General features: G+C 44.3%; 1 long non-coding RNA gene across 1 annotated transcript; it reads right to left on the bottom strand.

Moving 5' to 3' along the window:
• Positions 1-3,901: 3,901 nt before the first annotated feature.
• Positions 3,902-12,798, bottom strand: LOC147651128 (uncharacterized). The gene is made up of 3 exons (XR_015275097.1): positions 11,009-12,798; positions 10,189-10,477; positions 3,902-4,049 (listed from the first exon to the last, which is right to left on the bottom strand). It is a non-coding gene; the product is annotated as an uncharacterized LOC147651128 (long non-coding RNA).
• Positions 12,799-26,305: the final 13,507 nt, after the last annotated feature.

Below are 26,305 nucleotides of genomic sequence, written 5' to 3' on the forward strand. Positions count from 1 at the left end.
CTAATATGCCAGGGAGAGCAAAGAATGCACCACCGGTGCAAATTACACTTAAAGAAAAAGGCAGCCAGTAAGGATCAAGCAGTACCCCTTGAGAAAAGAAGACAGGGAGGGTATTAGTCCAATTATATATTGAGAACTTTTTACAAATAGAGCTATTGAAGGAGTGTCAGTCTGATTTTAACACCCCTATTTTGCCAGTGAAAAAGCCAGATGGGTCATACTGGTTAGTACAAGACCTAAGGGCTGTTAACAAGTTAACTGAAGACCTGTATCCGGTGGTTGCCAATCCCAACTATACTTTGTTAACCCGTGTAACACCTGAATTAACTTGGTTTACTGTTTTAGATTTAAAGGATGCCTTCTTTTGCCTCCCTCTCCATGAAGCCAGACAGAAAATTTTTGCATTTGAGTAAGAAAACCCCAAGACTGGGCGAAAAACTCAGCTCACATGGACAGTGTTGTCACAAGGGTACAAAATCTCCCCCACTGTATTTAGAGATCAGCTTGCAAACAATTTAGAGTCTTCGGAGCCCCCACCAGGAAATGGCCAGTTGCTTCAGTACTTAGATGACCTCCTAATAGCCACCCAGACCCAAGAAGCATGTGTGGACTGGACGGTAAGCTTCTTGAATTTTTTGAGCCTGCAAGGGTACCGAGTATCCCCCAAAAAAGCCCAAATGGTAAAACAAACAGTTATTTATCTGAGATATGAAGTGAGTACTGGACAAAGAACTTTAGGACAAGATCGTAAGGAGACAATATGCCAAACGCCGAAACCCCAGACAGTGAAAGAATTAAGAACCATTCTAGGCATGACAGGGTGGTGCAGGCTGTGGATTTATAACTATGGATTGCTTGTTAAAGCAAGTTGCATGCTCTGATCATGGAGAGGGCCAAAAATGTCCACTGGACAAGCAAAGCAATGCAAGCCTTCGACCAGCTAAAGAAGGCTCTCATGTCAGCTCCGGCCCTGGGACTTCCAGACGTGAGTAAACCATTCCTTTCGTTCTCTCATGAAAAACAAGGGATTACCCTAAGAATATTAGCACAGAACCTAGGCCCATATCGGAGAGCAGTCACTTACTTCTCCAAGCAGCTGGACACAGCAGCCAAAGGGTGGCCAGGATGCCTCAGAGCTCCAGAGCGAGCCAAAGGCAGCAGGAGCTGTGTCTGCATTTGTCAGGACAGAGCCTGGCCCTGTATTCCTGCAGCTCTCCAGCCTCTGCACTGAGTCCTCCAAAATTCCTGGGGTTTGGGCTGCTTTTGACTGGGAGGTGAGACCTTGTCCCTGTGTCTGTCAGCCACAGCCTGTGAACTCTCCAAGTCTGTGAAACCAGTGCAGACCTCTGCTTTGTCAAAGAATGTACAATTCACTGCTGCCAGACTTTTTTTTTTTTTTCATTTTTTTCTTTTTAGAAATAAATCCATACTTAAATTACATTCCCAACTCTCAGGTTCTACTTCAGCATATTTTGTATTGCTTCCACATTCAGGAAATACAAAAACCTAACAAAAGTAAGAGCTTAATTGTGCAGTAGTATAGCAGGAAAAGAAAAAAAGTTAGGGGTCTACATTTAAGCACTTTCAGCTTCTCTGAAAAACTTCATTAAACCAAAATCCTTGCACAAACGAGTTTCTTCCTTGATAATAGATTTGTGTATTCTTAACAGCTGACGATGGCCTATCTAGTAATATTAGCATTACAGAAGAGATCTAGGCCAATCAATTTCTGGAGCAATCTCGAATTCTGTTTATCTCTAAACTACTGCTCTGCTTTGCCTTGATAAATAAAGTGGCCAAACCCCAGACAAGCTAAATGTTTCACACATCAAAATAGAACCTCTGCGAAATGTCCCTGGGATGCGCAGCAGTTTGGGAAAGAGGGGCAGAGCGGGGCAGAAGCCGTGGCCGGCACTTTCCCGGTTTGAGGGTGCCCAGAGCTGCAGGCAGAGTGGAGCTGTAGTTGCCGGGGGCAGGATTTATCCATCTGCACACAAAGCGCATCCCTGGCCCCTCACAGCACGGACCACAGCAGTGTTAGTGCTCACTTTCAGCTCGGAATGCCTCTGGAAGGAACCCGTCTGTGGCACAAACAAAACGCCAACACAACCTCTTGTTTTAGAAGGTGGCTTGCATGGGCTCTGCACGTGCTCCTGAGGGGTGACCTGCTTTTTCTGTGCTGGATCAGAGTTCCCCGACCCGCTGGGTGTTGTTTTGAGGAGTTTTAAGAGACACTAAAAGGAGATGGCACAGACAGCAGGGAGGCACCAGGACCTGGCTGAGCTGAGGAGTGGGAAGGGACCATTTGCTCCCTCAAGAGCTGCAGCTTTGTGCCCTCCATGCTGACCCACATCCCCCAGCCTCTGCTGGGAAAAAAAGGGAAAAATATCCACAGTGATTTAACTTATGTTAAAATACAGCTTTAAAATCTAGTTAAGCACGAGCAAGAAACAGTTACGTTCACATAGGAAAAAAAAAATTGGCTTCTGATCAGAAGGAGGGGGAGTTTGGCTGTCAGCGACTTTGAAGGAGAAGCAAATCCAGGCTGTGGTGAAGCTTCCTGCCCCAGCCTGGTCCCCTCAGGGGTCCCCTCAGTAGCCCCAAGGTGGCTCCCAGCACCCCTCTTTAGCAGCCAGCACCTTTTATTTATTTCCATGGCTGGGGGGGGCACGGCGAGCCAGCAGTGCTCCCCAGCAATCCTCACTGCCACAGGCATAGGCACATTTCCAAGTCATTATGGGTTTGCTTGCTAATTTCTTTAACTTGTGTAAATTGTGAAAGGATGTAAAAGAGGGTACAGTGCACAGTGCACAGTGTCCCCGAGTTTGCCAAAGCCACGCTCAGGATGGCATTTTGTGAGATGCATAAAGACCACACATTTTGGAAGAGTCCGACAGGTCCCAAAGGGCCTCTGCATTGCAGGCTCAGTCCCTGAAGTTGGAAAAGACCTTTGAGGTCAAATCCAGCCATTTAACCCTGCAGACATGACCCCAGTGAAGCTCAGTTACAGAGTGGGGCCAGGAGCCCTGACACTGGGCAGAGCAGCACCAGGGCTTAGAAAAGGCTGCTCTTGCTGCTCCACTGGAATGAAAACCCTACCACAGGCATTCCTGCCAGCAATCCCTGTCTCCCATACACTATGCTCAGTGCTAGACACCATTTCACCTCCTGACTCGCTGCCTCTGCCCTCACACCAGTGTGACCAGATCTGTTAATGTTTGGAGGGTGTTTTTTCTAGAAATAACTCCTGTTACTGCTGAGCAGTGCTACCCTTTGAACACCTGCCTTCATCTCTCCGCCCTAAGTAACTCTGTGTTTTCTACTTTCACATCTTCATCCCTTTTCCATCTTTGATTTTTCAGTCATTAGACTCTGCACTGTGTTGTTCTTTTGCTTTTGGTTTTTTTTGCTTTTTTTCTTTTTATGTATTTTTCCCTTCTGTGGTTTTGTGAGGACATGAAAGCCAGTGCCTGAGAGGTTTACAATAGAAACGGCTTTACAGCCTGAACCTGATCTTCTGCCTCTGATTTAGCGGTGAAAAAGGCAGGGCAGGACATACACTCAGTAGGAGGATGCTCATCAGCTGAGACACAACAGAGGAAAGTTACACTGAGACCTGAGCTATTTAACTTTCCTGAGGTATTGAGAAGTGCTCTCCAGCACTAACTTTCTATTGCCTGTTTATTTCTGAATCAGACTCACATTGTTTTGACTGCCCCATTATTCAATAATCTACATTTTCTCTCCTTGCATTAGCCTGGATTCTACTTTGAAAAAATATTTTTGGATATCAGAAAAAAATGTCCTGGAAAAAAGAGTTAAAATTTAGGCAGAGCAAATGTTTGAATGCTTCAGGAATTATTTCCTTTCTGGTGAAAGAAAAAAAAAGCACACAAAGAAATTAGTTTTCTCCTTGTTTCTCTGGCTTAAGGTTTATTTTCTACTTCTCCCAGTTTTCCAGGATTCCAATAGCCCTAGAGAGTTCAGCAGTACAGCTCTGTCCAGCTCTGTCTTAGGTGCACACCAAGTCCATTTTGGCCTTCCAGTACCTGCAATGAGCCCACAGAAAGACAGAAAAAAACTTATTACAGGGGCCTGGGGAGACAAAACAAAAGGGAATGGTTTCAGATGGACAGAAGGTAGGTTTACATTAGATACTGGGAAAAAATACTTTCTGTGAGGGTGGGCAGGCCCTGGCACAGGGTGCCCAGAGAAGCTGTGGCTGCCTCTGGATCCCTGGAAGTGCCCAAGGCCAGGCTGGATGGGGCTTGGAGCAGCCTGGGGTAGTGAAAAGTGTCCCTGCCCATGGCAGGAGGGTGGGAATGAGATGGGCTTTAAGGTCCCCTCTAACCTAGGCCATTCTAGGATTTTCCATTTCTGTGCTGACTATGAAGAGATCCTTCATGCCAGGGAATCTCTCCAGTTCCAGAAGTCCTGGCCTCAGCCACGCTCCCACAGCACAACCCCCAGAATGGTTTAGTTCAAGAACACTACAGAGATAAGCAGCCCTTCTTTAGCTGCACAGTATTTGCACAGCTACTGGTATTTTTATAGGCACCAGAGCTGCTGCACATCTGTCACCTCTGTGGTGTCCCTGACGCAGATGCTGGGTGCTCCCAGAGGGAATGGCTGCACGTGTGGCACTCCTGCTCTGGGATGGGCAGCACTGCCAGCCCCTTCCAGAGGCACCAGCCTGCTGCTCCTGCCTCACACAGCTCCTCTGGTCACCCCCCTGGCAATTCGGGGCTGAAGGACAGAAGGGTTGTGTTTAGGAAACTGCAGAAGAAAGATTTTGTTGTTAACGCTAAAAGTGGTTAGGTAACAAGTGGCATCAAATTCAATGTATTATATGAAATAAGAATCCAGGTGTATTTCCAGGTGTTCTGGACCAGAGAGCAAAGTATGGAGCACTGCCTCTCCTCCAGCCCACATTCAGAGACTGACAGTCAATTGTTTCCATCTCTGCAGCCTGTTTTCAAAGATTGGGTCTACAGTAAAAGTCATAAAAATCTCACTTGAGTGTCTCTCTTCACTGAGGAGGAGATGTGTGTGTCTAAACATGGCTCCAGGAATCTAGAATTAATGAATATTTTATAGTCCCATTTTAAGGACATGCACATAAATAAGAGGCCAGACTAACTGATATTTATTCACAGCTGCTGCCATAATAGGAAACCAAGTTAATGAAAAACATCAGCAACTACAGCCAACAGGGGAAGGGGAGCAGATAAATACAAAGTGCACACAACTATTAGTGCAAACTTTCACTGAGACAAAGAGAAGTACTACTTTTCCAGCCTGCACTGGCAGCTGAGAGCTTTTTGATATGGATTAACTTACCCATCACTAAGAATCAAATTAATTTACTCAGCTGTTAGTAGTTTGATCAAAATTTTAACAAAACCCTGTTAATAGATCAATTCAGGAGGGCCCTGTAGCTCCTTTAGCTAGAAGGCCAGAATTCCAACTTGGTTAGAAACTGGAGTTTTGTGAAGCAATTTATATTATCAGTGTTGCCTCAGATGGTATTTGTGACCCTTAAACATCTCCCTTAACCTCTCCAGGCCACGGCTGGGAGGCATGCAAGAGACTATTTCTGTGGAAGTACCACTTTTCCAACCTGGGATCTCTGAATGGTTATTTGTGAAAAGTTTTTGTTTTACTGATACTTTTGTTTTGATTAAAGCTATTCTCACAGTACAATACTTTTTAGCCCATTCCAATGCACTTATGAAACAAGTTTGAAAAATGCACAAATACAGTAATTAGTAACAGAGCTAAAAAAGACTCTCAGGTGACAAAAGAAGGAGGAAGTAGGGAAAGCTCAACTTTCCTGCTGGAGGACTATTTCTAAGGTATTTTCCCTCACTGACCATGGGACAGACCTTGTTACTGCAGACCAGGAACCTGCTTCCTAGAACAGCCAGTATAAATATGACACCACATTAATTAACTTTTTTTTTTATTCCTCTGCATGAGTGACAGTACAGTGGAAAGTCTAAGATAATGTGCTTGTTGAATTTTCCATTCTTCAAAGCAGTAAATTGACAAATTCAAGCAGAAGCACTTGAAATAAGCTCCATTTGTCTCATTTTTTTCCTGGGTTATCTGCTCAGCATAAGAGATAACTTGTTTCCCATTCATGAAGCAACAATTCCATACCAAATACTAACCTGAAATGTTCTCTTCTCTACCTGTTTTACCCTAAAGTGGCTCATTCAAGCACAGGAGGCTTTTAAGCAGATAGTGGAGCTGCAGCCATGACTAAGTGACAATAATGAGACCAGACAGCTTAAAACCTTGATATTGTTTCTGCCTCATACCCAAGCTGACACCCCACTGAGATCCTTCTACATTTGCCTCCCTTTATGATACTGCAAAAGGCACAGCTCATCATCAACAACAACATTAATGAGATTTCTATTGGGCTTGCAATACATTTTTCTATTGGGACCATTTGGACACTACTATTTGCCTAATTATTCCTCTCCTAATTAATTCTGCTGGCAGTTGCAGATCTTCAGTTATGTAAATACTCTCCTGTGTTTGTTCAATTAAGTGGAAAGATTCCTGTAACCTAATATGTTAACATTAGGATAAAAACAGCTGCATAACCTCCACCCAATACAGAAAATCCTGGAGCTCTCTGAAGGAAAAGCCTCTCAAAGCTCCTTAGACCTCTTATTTTTTTCCCCTGTAGTTTCTCGTAATTTTCAAAAGCATATTCCAAATATTTTTTTTCCATCCTTCAGAGATGGTAAAAGGTATTAGACTACCAGTGAGTAAAAAATACTATTTCTTTAGACAGCTACACGACAAAGGGTTTTACTACAACTTTACTACACCAAATGACACCACTTAAATCTTTAATGGTTTAAGGAATAAGAGTTCAGCACTCTGCTACACTATCCAGCAGCCATACACAGAGCTGGGGATGACAACAAAAGTTCTGGTGTATTTTTTCTTCCCAGCTTCCTTTCCTGTGGGGATGGAGAGAGCTTATTTATCCACTTCTTTGGAGAAGCCAGTGTCAGTCTTGACTCAGCAAATGGGGCCAAAATCCACTAATAGACACACAGAAAAGAGGATTTTTCCCAGAAGAAAAATTAATTTAATTGTGCAAGAGGACAAAATCTCTACAAGTGCCCACGTGGCCCACATCAGTGTTCCCTGACTGTTCCACCTCCTGTGCTGACTTCCCATCCCAAGTTTTCCTACCCAGACCAGCCCTCCCACCTCCAACTTCAAGGTGCCTCAGACTTGCACCTTTTTAACAATTACCAGTAATATAGAAGAACATCTTCAGTGATCCCATGTCAGTGGTTTCCATGCTTTCCGCTGTGTGCACTACAGCCTGTTTGCTTTGGTTGATGATGAGTGATTTTCATGGAAAATTGTCTTTCAAGGCATGAATGACATGCCAGCAGGTAAACACTTAGCGCTACAGGTAGAATTAGCTATTAGGAAATGACAATCTCAAAATTAGGGACGTATTTAGGACAGCCAGAGTTACACAGACCGTCTCAGGAGGCCAGCTGGTGACTGTAATTCAGTTATACTATGGATTTAGTATCTAAATGTTCTTATCAAGAAAATCTGCCATTTCAACAAGGTAAAAGTAGAACAAGTGTTTTAATTCCAGTGGATTTTGACAGTTCTCATGATTACTGCACTTCTACTAAAACAAACACCTCAAGGCATGTGGATGGGCTGCTCATAATGTCTCCACTGCCACTCCCTTATCACAGACTTATTTAAGTTTCCAGTTGGAAGCCACCAGCTTGGAAAGAACTGCTTTAGGGGTATTTTAATGAGGTACTGACTTAGAACCCAGTTTTAATACTCAGAAGGAATAACAGCTAATAAGTACCAGCCTCCAAGGCTACATGACACACATTACTTTTTCAGACTATAAACAGGATTACTGAGTGTTACAAAACAGAATTAGACTTTTCATTCTCTGGGACTCTAAAATTATTTCACTGTGGATTAGCTCTACATTTTTCAAACGTTATCAACGTTATCAATTCTATTCAATGCAAGAACTTCCAGTAGTGTCAGTTAAGACAGCAATTAATAAAAAATCATTACAATTAACCAAAGAGCTTCACAAAATAAAGATGACACTAACTTCTTTCAAAAAGAACACATTCCAATTAATAAAAAAAATCCTGTTTAATTGTTCAGCAATAAAGTGCCTCCTGTGACTTGGCATTCCTGCTTATTTGGGCTTGTACAACAAGAACTATTTCACAGTAGGTTTGGCATGGATTTGACATTAGTAAATAATATACACTAAATATTAAATAGGGATGCAGCACATTATAGACACAACCAAAAAAATAAACCCTTGGATTTTTATCTCAATAGTTATGAAGCAGGAGAAAACTTTGACAGGAGAAGGATCAGAATCCTTACAACCAGCTGGCAGTGAAAATAGGGGGTTCGGAATGTCCTTTGTCCTTTGTCTTCACCACAAAGGTACAATCTTGGTTCCTAAATCCAGGTGTAGACATTTCTTTCCCCCACACCTAATCTAATTCCTGTATTCAGGACACCAAGAGAATTTCTCTGCCGAGTTCCTTTCCACCCCTTGTAACTTCTGCAACCACATTTTTCCTTTCAGTTCCATGTGTTTGGAACACAGCAGTTTTCCAAAGCAGTGCACAGCACAGGCCTGTTGCCCTACAAACAAACTTCAGCCTCCCTCCCAGAACACAAATCCCCTCTTGGACTATCGCATCTCACCGGAGCTTATCTGGCTCTATCACTTCAGCCTGCTCCAGGAGTGGGTCACATCCCAGGAGCAGGATGACCCGAGGTGTGACTAGAGCATTTGCTCTACAGCTTTTTGGCTGTCAGTCTGCACTCTGCAGAGACAAGGACGAGAGGGAGGTCTTTTGCATGGGATAACAGAGGATTTATTGCTCTGGGGAATCTTGGGGACAAAAGACAGAAAATGCGAGTATGCAACAGCTGAAATAGGGAGGTGGTTCAAAGGGAGGGTACAAAGCATCAGCTAATCAGAGATATCCTGGGGAGGGTAAAAGGCAGGGTTCACAAAATTATCATCCAGTGAGGGAAGTAGGGAGGGAGATTTGGGTCACATGGACTAATCAAGCGTTGAAGTTTAGGGGATTTCTGAAGAGGAATTCCAAGCATGCGGTGAGCCGAAAACAGGTTTGACAGGAGACTCAGGGTAGATTGACAAGATGGGGTGGGAGGGTCTCATTTGGACCAAACCATCAACTTTGGTAATAACAGAACACACCATTAACAAGAAACACACTGCAACATCTCCCCATTTTCTGTTTAAGAAGGAGAGTTTTGGCATTGAGGAATAGATTCTGATCGGGAGAACACATTTCTCCACCAGGACTGCTGTGTGGATACTTCTACATGATTGACTTCAACATGGTAAACATAAACTAAAAACATCTGACATATCATTGGGAAATAGAACAGTCAGGGATAATCTGACACAATCAATTAGGGGATCGGGTTTTCCAGTTCCTTGGCACCGGTGCCTCCAGAGGGAAGCCACAGTTACATCTTTGGTGGACTGGACTGATCGTGGTACGGGCTTGGGGATGTGCGGTTTGACCCACTTTTGAGGGACCCATCTCAACCCAGAGGGCGTGGATATGCAAGCATATCCCTGACCCCAAGTGATTAACCCAAATGGGCCCTGTACTTTTGCTGTCTCAGGACTCTTTATTAAAACTGGGGGGTGTTCTCTCAATTTCAGCTGTGTGTTACTGCTGAAATGCCTGACAACAGGCGGGTTCAGATGTTCAAATGAGCAGTTTAGAAAATTTATGGTAAATTTATTATTTAAATTTACTAAATTATTTAGTGCTTTACAGAGTTTAATCTGTGGTGGATCACTGGTGGTATTGCTCTGCTGCTGCTCTAGGACTCTCTTGAGTGACTGATGTGTTCGCTCAATGATGGCTTGACCTGTGGGGGAGTAAGGGATGCCTGTTTTGGTTTACTCCCCGTTTCTGCAGGAGCTCCTGGAAGGCCTTGGAGGTATATGTGGGACCATTATCTGTTTTAATCTCTTTAGGGATCCCCAACACAGAGAAGGCCTGCACTAGGTGTTTTTGTGCATCTGTGGTCTTCTCCCCTGTGTGGGCAGAAGCATAGACTGCTCCAGAGAAAGTATCCACTGAAACGTGAACATACCTCAGCCTGCCAAATTGCAGGATGTGAGTCACGTCCATCTGCCACACCTCACAGCTGTTGAGGCCTCTTGGATTTACACCAGCACTCAAGGTTGGTTCTGCATACCTTTGGCAACTGGGACATGTAGCTACAATGGCTTTGGCCTGGTCCCGCTTTAGATGGAATTGGCATACGAGGCCAGGCACATTTTGATGGAATTGTTGATGGCTCAGCTTTGCCTGCTGAAAGATGTCTGGCAGGTTGACCATCTCAGTCGGGGCAGCCAGGGCGTCTCCTCTTCTGTTTCCCTCTGCAATGAAACCTGGAAGGTCAGTGTGTGACCTGACATGCATCACATAGAAAGGTTGCTCTTGGTGGGAAACAAGATAAACTAATTTTGAGAGTAATTTAAACAGGCTAGAATTAGAGACCTCCTTTAAAACACAATTTTCTGCTCTAGATACTACTCCTGCAACATAGGCCGAATCAGTGACTAGATTAAAAGGTTCAGAAAACCTCTCAAAGGCTCTGACGACTGCATCTAACTCAATAATTTGAGGGGAGCCCTCAACTTCTTTTACATCTGTCTCCCATTTCTGAGTCTGAGGACTCTTCCAAGTTATCACTGACTTGTGGGATGCACCAGATCCATCTGTGAAAACTGTCACAGCATTGAGTGGCCTCAGACTTTGTTTTTCCTTGGGGACTAATTTAAATGCCGAATTAAATAATTTATGTCCAGGATTATGAATTGAAATTTGTCCTGGGTAGCTATCTAGAGCAAATTGAAGTGTCTCATTTTCCCTAAGTAACTGCTCCAGAAACACTTTTGTTAACTTACCTGATGTTAGGGTAAGTGGTAGATAGATGCATGCGAAGTCACACCCCGCCAGTTCTAGCATTCTTGCCCTGGCCTTCCGGATCAATTGAGCTATTAACTCTTGTGGCCTGGTGATACTTCTGGACTGCTGGTGACTGAGGAATACCCAGTCTATGATCAAGAGTGGATCCCTCTGACCTTGATCCCACTGGAAAATCAAGCCAGGGAGGTGTGGCAATCTTCCCAAAACAATAAACATAAATGGCAAGTCTGGCAGGCAGCGATGAGCTTGTTTTGTTGCCATCACCTCTTCAGCCTTCTCCAGAGCTAGCTTGGCCTCCTGGGTTAGGACGCTACGAGAACTCAACTCCTCTCCCCTTTCAATAAATAGAAAAGGGGGGCTAGGTCTTCTTCTCCCTAACCCTAACCCCTAACCCTAACCCTTAAACCCAGCCAGGGTCTTACCCAATTTAAGGACCCACATAGCTGGTGGAGATCAGCTAAAGTTTTAGGGTTGTTTCTGATCATCAGTTTTTGAGGAGTAATGGTCCTCTTGCTACTTTGGAGCCCCAGATACCTCCAAGGGGGCACCTGTTGAACTGTGTCCTTTTGGAGTTCAAATCCTGCAGCAATCAAAACATTGACAACCAGGTCAAGCGTGTGCTGTACTATATCATCATCGGGGGCACAAACCAGCACATCCTCCATATAGTGCAGGATGATAGTTTCTCTTGCTTTGGCATGCACTGGGGACAGCAATAAAGCAATGTACCACTGGCAGATACAGGGACTGTTGTTCATGCCTTGCGGCAAGGTTCGCCAATGGTAGCACTTCATTGGAGCTTCTCGATTGATGGAGGGAACTGAGAAGGCAAACCGTGGGGCATCAGCAGGGTCAAGGGGAATCTGGAAGAAACAGTCTTTCATATCAATAACGGCCAAATTCCAATTTTGGGGGAGCATCGACAGGGAGGGCATTCGTAGTTGAAGATACTCCATGTCTTCAATGACTTTGTTAATTTCTCTAAGGTCCTGGATGAGTCGCCACTTGTCCTTTCCCAGCTTTTTGATAACAAAGACCGGAGAATTCCAAGGGCTGGTGGTTGGCACAATGTTGCCTTTTGCTAACTGCTCTTCTACCGATTAATTCAATTTTTGTTTATTCAGCGACCACTGATCTACCCATACTGGGTGTTCTGTTTTCCAATTCAGCTTCTGGGCAGGGCGCTCATCAGCAGCTGCTATGAAAAATCCCGTAGAGTTTTTGGGATTTCAGTTTTCACTCCCCACTGGGACATGACATCTCTCCCCCACAGGGGAACTTTATAGTCTAAAACGAATGGGCGTAAACTGGCCCATTCTGGCCCTTCAATCTGGACGATGTTCTTAGATTGTTTGGAAAGTTGGGCACCCCCAATGCCCTGTACTTTACCTATCACGGGTTGCAATTCCCAATGTGACGGCCATCTGGTGGTTGGGATGATTGTCACATCTGCCCCTGTGTCCAACACTCCATCAAGGTGAAGGTAATCTTCACCTCGCCAGAGTCCACACCCCATCCAAGGCTTGTCTTCTCCAATGACTTCTGCCCAGTGGACACCTGGTGAAGAATCGTCCACTGGCATCTCATTTGGCATCGGAATCACCTGGGCGATGATTTGGCCCTGTGGCATAAAGAAGGGTGGGTGGACACAACGCACCATGAGAATGAGTGCCTCCGGCTCTGATGTTATGATTGCCAGAGAGATTTCCATCTCCTGGGGTGTGTGCTTGGTGTCCCCGATAATGACATACTTACAGTCCGGTCCAGCAAATAAGTCTTTGTCAAGTGGGTCAACTGACACAACCTGCCAGTTGTCTGTATTAAAGAACCTGTTTTGTGTCACAACTAGCTTAAAGGGAGTTTGTGGCTTCCAAACCTTCTCTGGGCCCCCATTCTGGCCTGCTTCATTTTTGTCTACACACGAAGCAGGCCTGCACTTCCTGTCTAGTTTTTTGGAAGCGGTTGTCCCCCTACCCCTGAGAACTTACTGGTTTATTTTGCAGAAGCTGCCTCTTTGGGCAAACCTTTGCTACGTGTCCCTCCTGACCACAGTTAAAACACAGAAAAGGCTGTTGGTGTATTTTTGGAGTAGCAGCAGCAGCTGTTTTCTCCATTCTGTCTCCTTTTCCTCGAGGCTCTGGGATGATGGCTCTCTTTGTGCAGACTTCGATGATCAAGTCGAGGGTCGGTGGTGGCTCAAAGGGCAGGCCCAGGATGATCTTCTTGCAGATGTCATTAGCATTTGCTTTGGCTACTTCCATTATTATCTGTTCCTGTAGTTGCCGACTCTCAATCTGCCTCTCCACCTTGACTCAGAGCCTTTCAGCAAAATCTGTAAAAGCCTCAAAGGGAAACTGTTTAATATTCACATAACTTTGCTTAGGTTCTTTTGTGGACATAAGGATAAAAGTCTTCTCTGCAGCTCTCTTTACCTGTTCCAACACAGGCTGTGGTATTTTTTCAGCCTTCATTCTAGCTTATAACCAATCCCCTTGACCACACAAGTGGTCCATTGAGATACTGTTGTTATCTGCATCAATGGCACAGTCAGGGCTTTGCAAGAGCTCAGGAAGGAGTTCCCGTAATAATCTCTTCCATGTTCTCTCCCACAACAAATATTCTGTTTGGGTTAGGAGACATGCAAACAAATCCCTGATATCATCAGGAACTAGTGTGTTTGAGGAAAAGGTGGCTTTTAAAAAACATTTAAAATATTCACTTTTTCTCCCAAACTCCTTCTGAGCCTTGCAAAGCTCCTTTTTATGCTGATAATCAAAAGGTTGCCACCTAGGGATTCCTCTTGCTTGGGTATAGGTATCAGGTGCAGCGAAGGGGATGATCTCCTGTTCCAGGTTCTGTTTTTTTGTCTCATGGCTTCCAGTGCCCATGCCACTGTGGGAAGTTGAAGCTGGAAGACGATGAAAGGTGCTAGAGAAGGAGGAGGGAACAGGGATGGGACAACAATTGGAATGGGAGTTGCTGTTCACAGGTGACATCATGAGAACAGCTGATGTCATGGGAATGGGAGGCAGAGCAGGTGGAAAGGAAGGGGGGGGGTCACCTGGGGAAAAGGTGGAGTTTGGGGAGAGGGGAGGAGAAGGAGGGGCATGGGTAGGGGTAGGGTCAGGGGATAGGAAGGGGTTGGAAGGAACGGGGTGAAAGGGATTGTGGGAAGAAGAAGCACAAGGTGAGGGCTGAGTCATGTGGCTTCCACCATCTTCTGTCTCTTGGGGATCATTCTGAGGGGCAGGGGAAAACTCAGGGAAAACCTGGGAATCTCCTTTAGGGGCATTCACTTGAACTGAAGGATTAACAACTGGGAAAGAGGGGTTTAGGAAAGGGTCCTTGACAGCATGGCCATCGCTCTCAAGGCGAGGGTACCGAGAGGTCTGTGGGAGGCCAGGGAGTATTTTTTTCTAATATCTGACCTAAAACTCCTCTCTCTCAGTTCGAAGCCATTTCCTCCTGTCCTGTAACTCCAAGCTCTTGTAAAAAATCTGTCTCCACCTTTCTAGTGGGTTCCCTTCAAGTACTGGAAGGCCACAGTTCAGTCATCCTGAAGCTTCTCTTCCCCAGGCTGAAGTACATTGATTTTGTTTAAAAGTGGAAAGGTTGGGGGAGGTGGATGTGAGAAGACATTGGTATGTTTCTCTAATTACATCAGCTGCTTTTTTCATTCTAAAGATATATCTCTATTTTTAGAAAATGTTGTCTCCCCAGCACATGCACTGGACATGTAGTCAGTGAATAAGTACCTGGACTTGCTTCATTCACTACTGAGGCAGAAGAGGCAAGGATCTTCCCTTGTGCTGTAAAACCTCAACCTGAAACCACAATTCAAGTACAGTTCTCCTTCCTTAAAGGGAAAAGAGGAAAAATCATTCATCTGATGATGACCTGGAAAGAGACCAGCAATCTGTGCTGGGCTAAAACTAGTAGAAAACAGTCAGATACATCCTGAATTGGAGCTCCTGCTGTCCCAATCATCAAAATGAAAACGTGCGTGTTCCCAGAAATGCAGTTCTTCTCCAGCCCCAAAAAAAGTCCTGTCCTACCCCATCTCCTCCAAAGAAAAGAGGACAATCAGTGGTTAAAACAAGCATTATTAAGAATGTAGTAGCACTGCTAGAAAACAAGCTTTAGCATGGTCTTGTGATAAATTTGCTGTAAAACAAGATGTAAGAATAGCCCTTGTCCTAAAAACACTGGAACAAGTAGATCTAAATCTTGTGCAAAGTAAAGCTGAATTAGAAAACAACATTAACCACCTGAATTTTCCACCTGCCTCTCGCCCAGGTCCTGCCACCTCCACCTCAGAGGCAACAGAAGAGCCCTATCTCATCACTCAAAGATTCATACAAGTTAGCTCAGATCTCAAATTTAAATCACAAAGCTGCTCTGCCTCACTTTTCCCAGAGCAGGATACTCACATCATCCCTGTGGATGCATTGCAACAAGCAGCAGTTACCAATGGGAGAGGATTTGGAGAAGCTGCAAGTCAGGGAAACAAACATACAATTCCAAATGAATATTTCCATAGCAACCGCTGACTCAATCAGCCCGATTTTGAGGGTTGAATTTTTATTTATTAAAGAAAAGACGTGTAAAATGTTAATTTGAGCCTGTTACAAAAGGGAAATATTCACCCTGTATCAAGAAACTGCTGGGCCAAAAATTAAGAACTAGAGCAGATTAAAGTGTTTGTTTTTGTGCATTTCTTTGGGGTTATATATTCATTCATTTCTGTGGGTAAGAAATGAAGATTGAATTTTGTGATCTGTTCAAATACCTCTGCACTAAAAAAATTTTAAAAGTTGAATTTTAACTAAAACCTGTAAGAATAATTCAAAAGTGACAGTAAATTATCTTTCAAAAAAGCCAAACCTGATCAAGTTTGCAAGCACATATTCTCACTCATTTTTCAAAGTTTGTTGTAATTCATCAGGAATGAATATGTTCCACAGAGTTTAAAAACATTGGGGGTTGGACTAGATGACTTCTAGTGGTCCCTTCCAAACATTTTCTCTATAGCTAAAGGAGAGAACTGACAGATTCCTATTTTGTCCAGCTATTTGTTAATTAAAATACATACTAATGACAACATATCAACCAACCTTCCATTGTCACATACTTCGGTATTCACCATTAAAACAAGTATCTTACACATTACATTTTAAAACACTTCTAGGTCATAGAATTTACTGGCAACCCAAGTATTACCAAACTTTACATTCCCAGAACTATAGAAGATGAGATGAGAGCAAAGCAAACTTTACAGATCAGATTCCATGCCCAGACAATCAGATGAAGGCAAGGAATCAAACTATCACAGCATGAGCAAGTCTTCAGCTGAGCTTCTGCTGTGTATATGCAGGTAAAGGAGCAAGTCAGAAAGGGCAGTGTGAAAAAAGATACAAATTAAGATTTCTGTAATTAGCTGTTAATTCAGCTGAAATGAGACACCACTAGCAACTATTAGGTGTTTAGTTTTGCTATCTTCCCTTTTATCTCTCTCTAAAATGTCCAGCTTTTTGTTGTTTTTCTTTTGCTTTGTTGCTTTGGTTTCTGCGGTTTCACTGAAGTTGCTGTTACTTGTTTCACCAGTGGTTGCCATGGCGACAGTGCTTCTGGCTGCCGTGTGTGTTTGTTTTGTTAAACCTGTCTGCACCAGGCTGGTTTTAAATCTGAGAAAAAACTTTAAAAACTGCAACTGCACAAACTCACAATCACTCAAAACACAAAATCAACTCTAAAAGGGTATATAAACACATCCCGAAAACTTAACAAACCACAACTCCGTAACAAGCTGGATACTTTCCTGGCCGTCCCCTCGGTTCTCGGAGAGAGAACGGGGGGGAGGGGGGCGAACCGCCCGGTCCGCTGCTGCCGCAGCTCCGCTCGCATCCTTCTTCACAGTTTTTACTGTTTTTTCTTCTGGGGACTTGGGCTCTGACCCTTCGCTGCTCGTAACTCGATCACAGTCAGAGCTCCACTGACTGGCCATTTCCTGTTTGCTGTGCATTTTTGCTGGGCTCCGGCCCCGCCTGCCAACCCTGTGGGCGGGCCGTTCCCTCCCTCCTGGTTCCACTCCGCCTCCACCCCGCCTCTCACTCCACCTTTCACTCCACCTTTCCCTCCGCTTTTTGCTCCCCCTCCTCTTTGCATTCCAATCTCTGTGCCTTTGTACCCATCCCCCGCGTCTTACCTCTTTCACTTCAGTTTCTTTTTCTTCTTCACATTCTTTTTCTTTCCCATCCCCCTGACCACGTTCCTCTTTCAATGCCAGTCTTTGCTCTTTGTTTTTACTTAAGATACTTTCTCGCTGTATGTCTTTTTGTTCAGCACCATTTTTAGACACCAGGGAAAATGTTTCTCTCTGGACTTTTCCCACGGCACTCCTGGCTTTTTCTGTTAACTTTTTCCAAAAGTCTCTTGCTTTCTGTTGTTTCTCCCAGAGCACACAAGAATTTCGGGACCAAGGGGACTCCCGACCCCCCTTCGGCTCTGCCGAGCTTCTTCCGTCTGGGGGCTGTAAAGCTCTGACCCTAAATTTCAGAGTAGCCAGCAAACAGTTCCTTGTTGTTCCCCAAGTTTGTTCGGCAAGGATTTTAGTACATCTGTCCCTCACCTTAGGGTGGATTAACTTTACAAGATCATTTACAACTTTAACAACCCAAAGTCTTGCAATAACAAGCAAATTAGGTTTACAACTTAATTGCAATCTGACCTTTATCAGTGATTCCATCTTCGTTCAAGATGCAGGGACGTCTCCCTCACCAGGATCACCAGCTCTCCTGGTCGCTGCTTCTGTTGGGTTTTTTTTGTTGGTTTTTTTTTTTAATTCAGGGATTCCTCACTTTCTGGGTTTTTTCCCGCTTTTTCTCCCGGGCTTCGGCACCAATTGTTGGTTTTTCAAGCAAGGCAAACACCCTAGTTCAGAAGCCAGCACGGTGGCCCCTCCTTGGCCACTCGGACCATTCTACCCACAAGACATCAGTGTGATGGATGGCGAAGCAATGGCAATTTATTGGAGGGAAACTTAACGTTTTATAGCCTGGGGTCACTGTGTTACTCCCATCTGCTTACATCACACTTAGGTGCTATTGGCTAATTGCAGGAGGTTTTACTATCCTAACAGAGAGGGGTCTACTAACTTTCCATTACATCCCGGTTTCTTCCGCATCGCCAGGCCTTAAACTACAACACACACAGAATCTAAGAAGCCTTTTGTCTCAGGTATTGTCTAATTTTTTTTTTTTTTTTTTTGTGTAAAATGCTGACACATTTGGTAGGTGTCAACAGGTTCAATAATCCAACAGGCAGCTCTCTTTTCACTACCTACCATTACCATCACAGCATTATGACTGGTTTTTGTCAAAATAAATAAGGCTATTCCATATGACATTTTCCTCAGTAACTCCAATAGCTGTAACCTGAAACAGGAAAGAAAAAAAAAATAAAGTTAATAACTGAGTTAACCCCAAAACCTTTTATTCATTTAGAATTTAAAACACTGATTGCACCACATAATCTTGGTTTTTATGCTTTGCTCTTCCTCCTCTTCTTGTCAGTACAAACCACATTCATACTTAGAACCTGGTATATTCCCAGTTAAATTGGAAAACATGGCAGCATTCAAGTATCCACAATTACCTGCACTGAGATGTACATGGATCATCACTTATCAGTCACTTTGCTTATGCAAAGTAGATATTGCAAACCACACAGATGATAAAAGGAGTGTGTGCAGAAGGTATCTAGGAGATTACAATCTATGTGGATCCAAGGCAGAAAACATGCTTTCAACCTAAAAGAAAAATCAAACTCCACAGCTGCCTTCGAGAAACTACAGCATGTCAAATTCAGCGTTGCTTTCACTTAGATCATTTCTCTTAAAAAGGCTGTAGATGTTGGGGGTTTATTTTCTTCAAATTTCAGCTTTTTCTAAAGCTGGGCTAGGAAAAAAAATAAGACTGCGAAACAGCTTCATGTGAGAAGCTTGTGAAGAAGATGTTCAAATCATGGCTTCCCTACTTCCTATGCCTTTTTTCCCCACCATGACTGCACTTCATTTACATGTATGAACAGCACAGATGAGAGCCAAGATAAGAAATTAAAAAAGCTGTGATGTTTTATGTCCCATTACCAAAGTGCCATGTGCAAACCCAAGCTAACAGCCCTCTGCTAGACAGAGGGGAACAGAAATAAGATCTGGCACACTAGATGCCAGGTAGGAGTGAACATATTTGTGAAAACTACTGTAGAACAGGTACTGTATCACAAGTGGCAAAAATTCCTTCCCAGGGAGATTCCAGCAGGGGCAAGGCTGCAGACAATTGAATTAGGTTTTCAGGTACTGTGCAGTCTGTAGCCATCTGACCCAAGGGCACAGCTCACACACACACACATATATATATATATATATATATACTTTGGAACATCTAAGCATGGGAAAGAGTACTCTGGCTTGCTAAAGAACTCAATGTTCAGCCACTTGCAGTGGGGCTGTTCTTAGGGGGCACTCAGAAATAAACCAAAATAAGGCTCTTTATGGCTTTGGGGGTTAGTGTTTCTTGGGGTTTGTTTTGTTCATTGAGGGGTGGATTTTTGAAGATGTGTAGAGAAATTCTAGGGGCAAGCACTTTACATTATTAGACCACGCTAGTTGTCTTACCACTGACCACAATGAAAAATAAATTACTTTTACCTGGAATTATTGGTGATTCAAGATGTGACAACACAAATATTGTAGCCTTACAAAAACAATGTGTATGGACATTCAGGTGAAAAAAAAAATGCACAAATATTATATTCATAAAAATGAATCAGTTCAACATTTGCACACTTGTTTGTACAAAATTAAATGGGCAACGGACTAACTTTCAACTGATACTCCACATTCTCAAACAGAAAAAGTTACCAAAGGACAAATGTAACACTGGCCATTAAACAAAGGAAAGGTTCCACCTTTCTTCAGATAAGAACTGGAAACAGCACACGGAATCAATGTCTCAGTGAGCTTATTCTTTAGAAAGGGGACTCCTCGTTCCCCAGGGGTGTCGTGGTCTGTTGTGTGCCCACAGGTCACTGTCCTCACCTGTCTCCCAGCCTGGCAGCTGAGCAACAGGGCTTCTGGCTTTGGCTAAGGCACCATTTGAGACCATTTGAGTCTCACAAATGAGACTGTAGGATTTGAAATAACATAAGGCTAAATTCAGGAACTTGTCAGACACAGCAGGTCAAGTTATTGAGCACCACAAAGGGTTCTGTGTTTAAGAACCTATCTTGAAAGAGACACCACGGGTGTCTTACCTGGAACTCAGCTGCTGGTACTGGACTCATCAAAGCAGACACTGCCTGCTACCACTCTGTCAAACAAACTTGAGGGTAGGGCTGGAGATGGAAGGAGAGGTGAACAATTAACAATTTGCCTAGAAAATGAGAATTGAATTTAAACAATTTTTTTGCCTTTTCCTCTGTTCCAAAACACAGAGTAATAGAAAGGAGAATAAGAGATTCCTTTCTTCCATCATGGTATTATCCAGTGCCCCCAGCTGTTTTAGATACCTGGAAGGTGGGGCCAGAGTTCAGGTCCTCAGCTTTTGTGACTTGCATTCACTCCTCAGCCTCTGCCCATTCCTTAGGGTGCCAGGCTGCTTGGCAGTATCCTCATTCCAAGCCCAGCATCCTCACTGACAGCAACCTTAGTTGCTTCTGATTGTGCAGACGCAGCTCAGTACCAGTTGATGCAGCTCTCCAGCTCTCCAGTCTCCCTCTACTCCAGCCTCATTAATCAAAATGGATGTTGGCAAACTGAAGTAAATGCCAATGAAATTTCTTCAGCATCTCCTAAGTTCTCTTGAAAACTGTTACACAGAAATTCAGATGTTTCACTTGGCTGCACTGCACTGCTGACACTGCAGCACACTTTTTCAGAAAAGCAAAGGAAAACAAAATACAGAACCTTCTCCTGGCACATACAGGTCGCAACTAAATGATTGAACAGAAGATGTTTGGTTTAACAAGTTCTACTGAACAAGCCAGAGTGAAAGCTTCAGGACATCACCTTTTGTGGGGGGGAGGGAAGAGCATATTAAAAATAAAGGCAGAGGAAGTGCCACAAATGCTTTCATTGCACTGAGCATCTCTGCGATTGGCCAGGGGAGCTGTTGCTCCATACACTCTGCCTGCTCCTGCCCCACGGAATAAGCCCTGCTCCCTGTTTGTTACAACAGACTGAAGCACAGCACAGCAAGCTGTCCCCAATTACTAACCCTGATGGGCATCCTCCCTCAAGAACAGTAACAAGTTTGCCCGAGATCCTAAACTCTCTCAAACTGAGCTGTGCGCAGGCAGAAAATTATAGTCCACAAACATTTCATGCTAAGCCTAGCAAACTTGTGTTCTGTAACTTCTGGTTTCCAAAGCAACAGAACACGGTCCAAATCCCTCCTTGGGTATTGTCAAATAAGAATCCCTTTCCAGTGTGTCATCATTGTAAGAAGGAAAGCAGGGAAACAAAGGTGAGACAATTTCAAAAGGTACTAAACTAAAAGCAGAAAATAAATTTAACACCCTCCTCAAAGAAAACAAGCCTTGGGTTTACAACTAAAATACAGGGGATTATTTTATATTTTTAAATTTAAAAAAACATTTTCCCTTTGTGTGGGACCCATGTATTAAAATCAGCACAGACAAAACTGTACCTGAGTGTATAAAAGTCTTGCCTGTCCCAGGAGTAACTCCGAATTGGAAATCAAAGGTGTGCCCTAGCCTGGGGGAAAGTGCTGAAAAAATACCTACTGCTTTAAGATATGAAATGGAAAAACTAACATATTCCTCTTCAGCTCCTACTCTAGTGCAAAGCAATATTAAATTTGGAACAAACGCCAGAAACTTAATAAAATTAACAACTTTAATGTCCTGACAACTGATATGCTGGAGCAAGCCCTGAAGGGCCCATGGGATTCAGTAATACACTTTGATCATAAAAAGAGGTATTAAAATGAATGATCCCAAATACTGGGCCGAGCTATTGAGAAAATTCCTTACATATAATTAAAAAGATTGAGTTAATAAGGATATTGCATTAATTTGGATTCATCAATAAAACAACTCTAACAGCTTTAGGTGTCATCTTGAAAACCAGCATTAATGTGGAAGTGTTCAGCAGAAAGTCAGACTTAAATAGCCAGCACTGAAACTCAATTTATTTGTGGGGAATAGGAAATTTCTTGTGCAATTGCAAAAAGTAGCTGGCCAAGAAGTCACAAGTCCTTCATCGCAGGAGTCACAAGTGGAAATTACAAGATATGTTTTTTGGGGGGGAATTGCAGCAATACATGAGAGCTATATAATAAATAATTGCATGTACAAACAGGTTACCAATAAAACTGAATTTTTTAGTTCTGGTTTGAAGAGTATTCTCACTCCTCAGTCTCATCACAGTTTTATTCCTATGCAAAGGCGCAGTAAAATGACTGTAGCTGCCAGGCTAGGACCAGATTTGACTGCTTCAAGTTTTAGAAGCTTTTTAGGAATCCCGGACACTTGCTCAGTTCGTGAACCCACTCCAAACTCTGTGTTTCTATTTGGGTACTGTTGTACTCAGTCCAGCTAGATTAAAGCTAACTAGAGATGCCTTCTCAACATAGCAAAGCCATAGCCTCAGGGTCCCTGGACCTGTAGGGAGCATGTCCTCACTCCCAAGCTGTACAAGCTATTTTTGGATTGCACAAAATGGATGTCAAGATGATATGAATGGGACTTACCCGAGATCCATGTTTTGCACCACCAGTTCAAAGTTGAAGGTGTTCCTTCTAACCCCTGTTCTAAGTTCTATGTTAAAAGTGTTCCTTGTAACCCCTGTTCTATTTCCGTTTCTGTCGGGTCACTGCCGGGGTTACCTGCTTCCCAACATGGTGACCAGAGTATATGCAAATCAGCTACCAAAGAACACCATCCTGGACAACAAACCCAACGCATGGAGTATCAATGCACAAAATAAAAGAATCAAGAGTGACACCCTAGAGTCGGGATCAAGAGGCACCATCCACCAGCTCCGCTCTCCTCACCGTGACAAACATGAGACTCGCCAGGAATGACACCCCTGGACCTTGGAGCCAGCGAGGACTCTGGGTATACCCACAAGGACGGAGATCCTGGTTCTGCCTACATTGCACTCCAGTGGGAAGAGCTGTATTCCTCCTCCTCTGAGTCGCTTCTGGGAAGCAGCGACAGTGTGCGCGTGACCCGTCAGGCCCCCACCCTAAGCTGATTCCAATAAAAGCATTAAGAAAGGAGAAGAAGGTCTCCTTGCCCTGTTTTTATCAAAGAGACCTGCTGTAATCAAACACTGGTTAAGAACAGAACCTGTCTTCAGCAAAGAGATGGCTCGTGATGGCTTCCACAGATGTTCCTAAAATGCTGTGCTGCTCTAATCAGTTTTTCAAAGGTCTATGCATCATGCTCTCTATGGAAGGGCAGAGTGTGCACATGCCATCAGGTGAGGAAGCAGAAGAAAATAGTATTACGTAACAGAGAGCTGGCTTTGAGTGTAGAAGCAACCGATGTCTCGTATGGCGTCTTTCTTTTGTCACCATCTTTCACACCCTCCCGCTTACACTCCAAGGTCTGCAAGCCTTGTCTGGAAGCACACGGTGCCAGCGTGACACACAGCCCAGTGCCAGTGCAAGGCTCCACATAGTGGCAGTGTGGCACACGACAGCGGTGTGACACTCAGGGCAGCACTAGGGTGACATACAAAACACTGCTGGTGTGACAGAGCTGGGACACGCAGGCAGGGTGGGAGGTCTCTGTGTGCCAGCTGAGGTGCAGAAAAACACAGCTGTCAATGTAAACACGTCAGTTCTTGATCCTGTGTGTAGGCAGACCTTGGACCCGCGCAGCTGGCTAAAAGGCAGGTACATTGCTTTACCCACAAAATGGTGTGGGCACGGTGCAGACATTTAAGACTGACTGCCTGGAATGCAGAGCTTGGGCACAGAAAATTAAAGCTCAATAAGCACAGGTCTGACGAAAAATGCCCGGAAAGGGCAGAACAAGGGGGCGATATAAAAAGCCGTGCTCGCTATGGCCACCCTGGCTTCCCCCATCCAGCCTGGGCCACGCAACAGAAACCACCATGTGCAGGAGCTGGGGCTGTCCTCAGGAAAACCCGCCATGGAGGGGGCAGGGGCTGCCGGCCCTCAGGAAAACCCGCCATGGAGGGGGCAGGGGCTGCCGGCCCTCAGGAAAACCCGCCATGGAGGGGGCAGGGTCTGCCAGCCCTCAGGGAAAGCCATCATGGGGTATGCCTGGGGCTGCCACCCCTCAAGGAAACCTGACATGGCAGCCACCTCCAGAGGCTTTGATGTACTTGTTTTTTGGTTTAGTGACCTTCAAAGATCAATTTAACATCTTTGCAAACATGCAAAGGGTACTTAAAAATTGAGTCTGATCTAATTATCAAAGATAAAGCCTGTTCCCTCTAAACTTACCTTTTCATGATTTCCAAACAACACATGAAAAAAATAGTTTTCTTATATTTGATTTAAAACATCCATAATGCAAAATTCACTCTGAAGGCAGGAGAAAACAATAAAAATAGGATGTAGGCAATCTTCAAAAGGCACAGAGAAGAAAACAAAAATTAAATAAGAGAAGCTTAGAAAAAATAGTTTTTCTCCTTCAAATAGCAAATACTAGAAGATGAACTTTTGTTGTCTTATTTATCCCTCACCAAACAAGGCACTTTACAACATTTTTTAGTCTCAGTGGTGTATTTCTCCAATCGCTGACTTGCCATTTAAGCTCCGGTTTATCAAAAATACACAACAAGGGATTCTCCATGGAGGAGGGTTGCAAAAGCCTCTGGATTCCTGACCATTCACCTGTGCCAATGCTCACAGTTATCTCCTAACACACCTGAGCTTCCTGTCTTTCTCTGAGGGAAGGATTCAGCTCAAGTCTAGGAAACGGGGCAGGGGAGACCAAAAGCTTCCCCTGAGACGCTTTCTGGAAGGCCTGCAAGGACCCTGTCTTTCTTCGGGACAGAGTGTGATCATCAGTGTCTTGCCCTAGATGCCCCCTCTGTTCCAGAAGGACTTTTGTCCACTTCATCGCTTGTCTGTCCCTCCACTTCCAGGGCCTCCAACCTGCTCTGTAAGGTACTAAATGTGTAAGTCGACTGTGAGGTTTCAGAATAAAGCAGTCAGCATGGCTCTAACTAGGTTTTTTTAGTCAGGCTTACAAATATTTTTTGAGAAGAAGGAGAGAAGGGGGAGATTCCACACCAGAATTCAGCACAGTCTGGCCAGCTTTCTCAGCTGGGTTCTTGAAGCACAATGCCCAGCGCTCGCACTGCGCCGTCTTTACCTGTGTTCTGGTGACCGGGACCATCCCATGGTCAGGCCCAGGATGATGTTGGTGCCAAAGCCCTGTTGCCTGCAAACATCACACTCTTTTTTTACCCAGCTGGAGCTGAGTTCAGCCTATTTGCTGAGTTGTCTTTATCCAAGTTTTCCTTATCTTGGCAGTTCTACCAGATATCTTTATGGCCCCTAAATCCTGCATCCTTTGTGTCCCCTGGCAGTGGGCATCCTTCTTCTCAAGCTTTGTCAGCCTCCCTCTGGGGCTGATATCTGTGAAACTGAGCCTTAAAAAGACAATTGTAGCAACAAGTCCTTTACTTTCCTAACACCTGGATATTGAGAATCCGCCAGCTATTCACCAGTCTTCACAGAAGTAAATGTGAATGCCGTTTATTTCTATTATTAACACACCTTTTACAGGGTTCTACAGGGTCCGCGGGCTAAGCAAGTTACTATTGGCTAATACAAACAGGTTTACATTCTTTCTCTTACACACAAGAATATTGTTTTGCTTTACTCTCTCTTCTGCAGGAAGGTTTCAAGGATTTTAGCCTTTAATATCACGACTTATTTCTAAGACTGGTTTGTGCAGACAGGCCTTTACTAATATATAAAATATATCAACACCTGGACATCACTTGGAGCTTGCAGACTGCTGTGTGTGTCACAGGTGAGATGTCTCTTCTTGTGGATCAGGCTTGAAAGTGTATAAAGCCCAAGCACGAAAGGCCATCCTTTCTTCAGGAAATGTGACCTAGGCCGCAGTTTGCAACAGCTCCGCGCCCGCCCCTTCCTGAGAGCCAGACCGCTGGCGGCGCCATTCCGGGGCTCAGGGCGCTCCCTGCTGGGCCAGAGCCGCCATGACAGCGCGGGCGCCGTGCGGCGGGGGCTGGAGGGCGGGAA

Source organism: Cyanistes caeruleus, chromosome 11, assembly GCF_971803275.1.
Source record: "Cyanistes caeruleus chromosome 11, bCyaCae1.hap1.1, whole genome shotgun sequence".
Lineage (NCBI taxonomy): Eukaryota > Metazoa > Chordata > Aves > Passeriformes > Paridae > Cyanistes > Cyanistes caeruleus.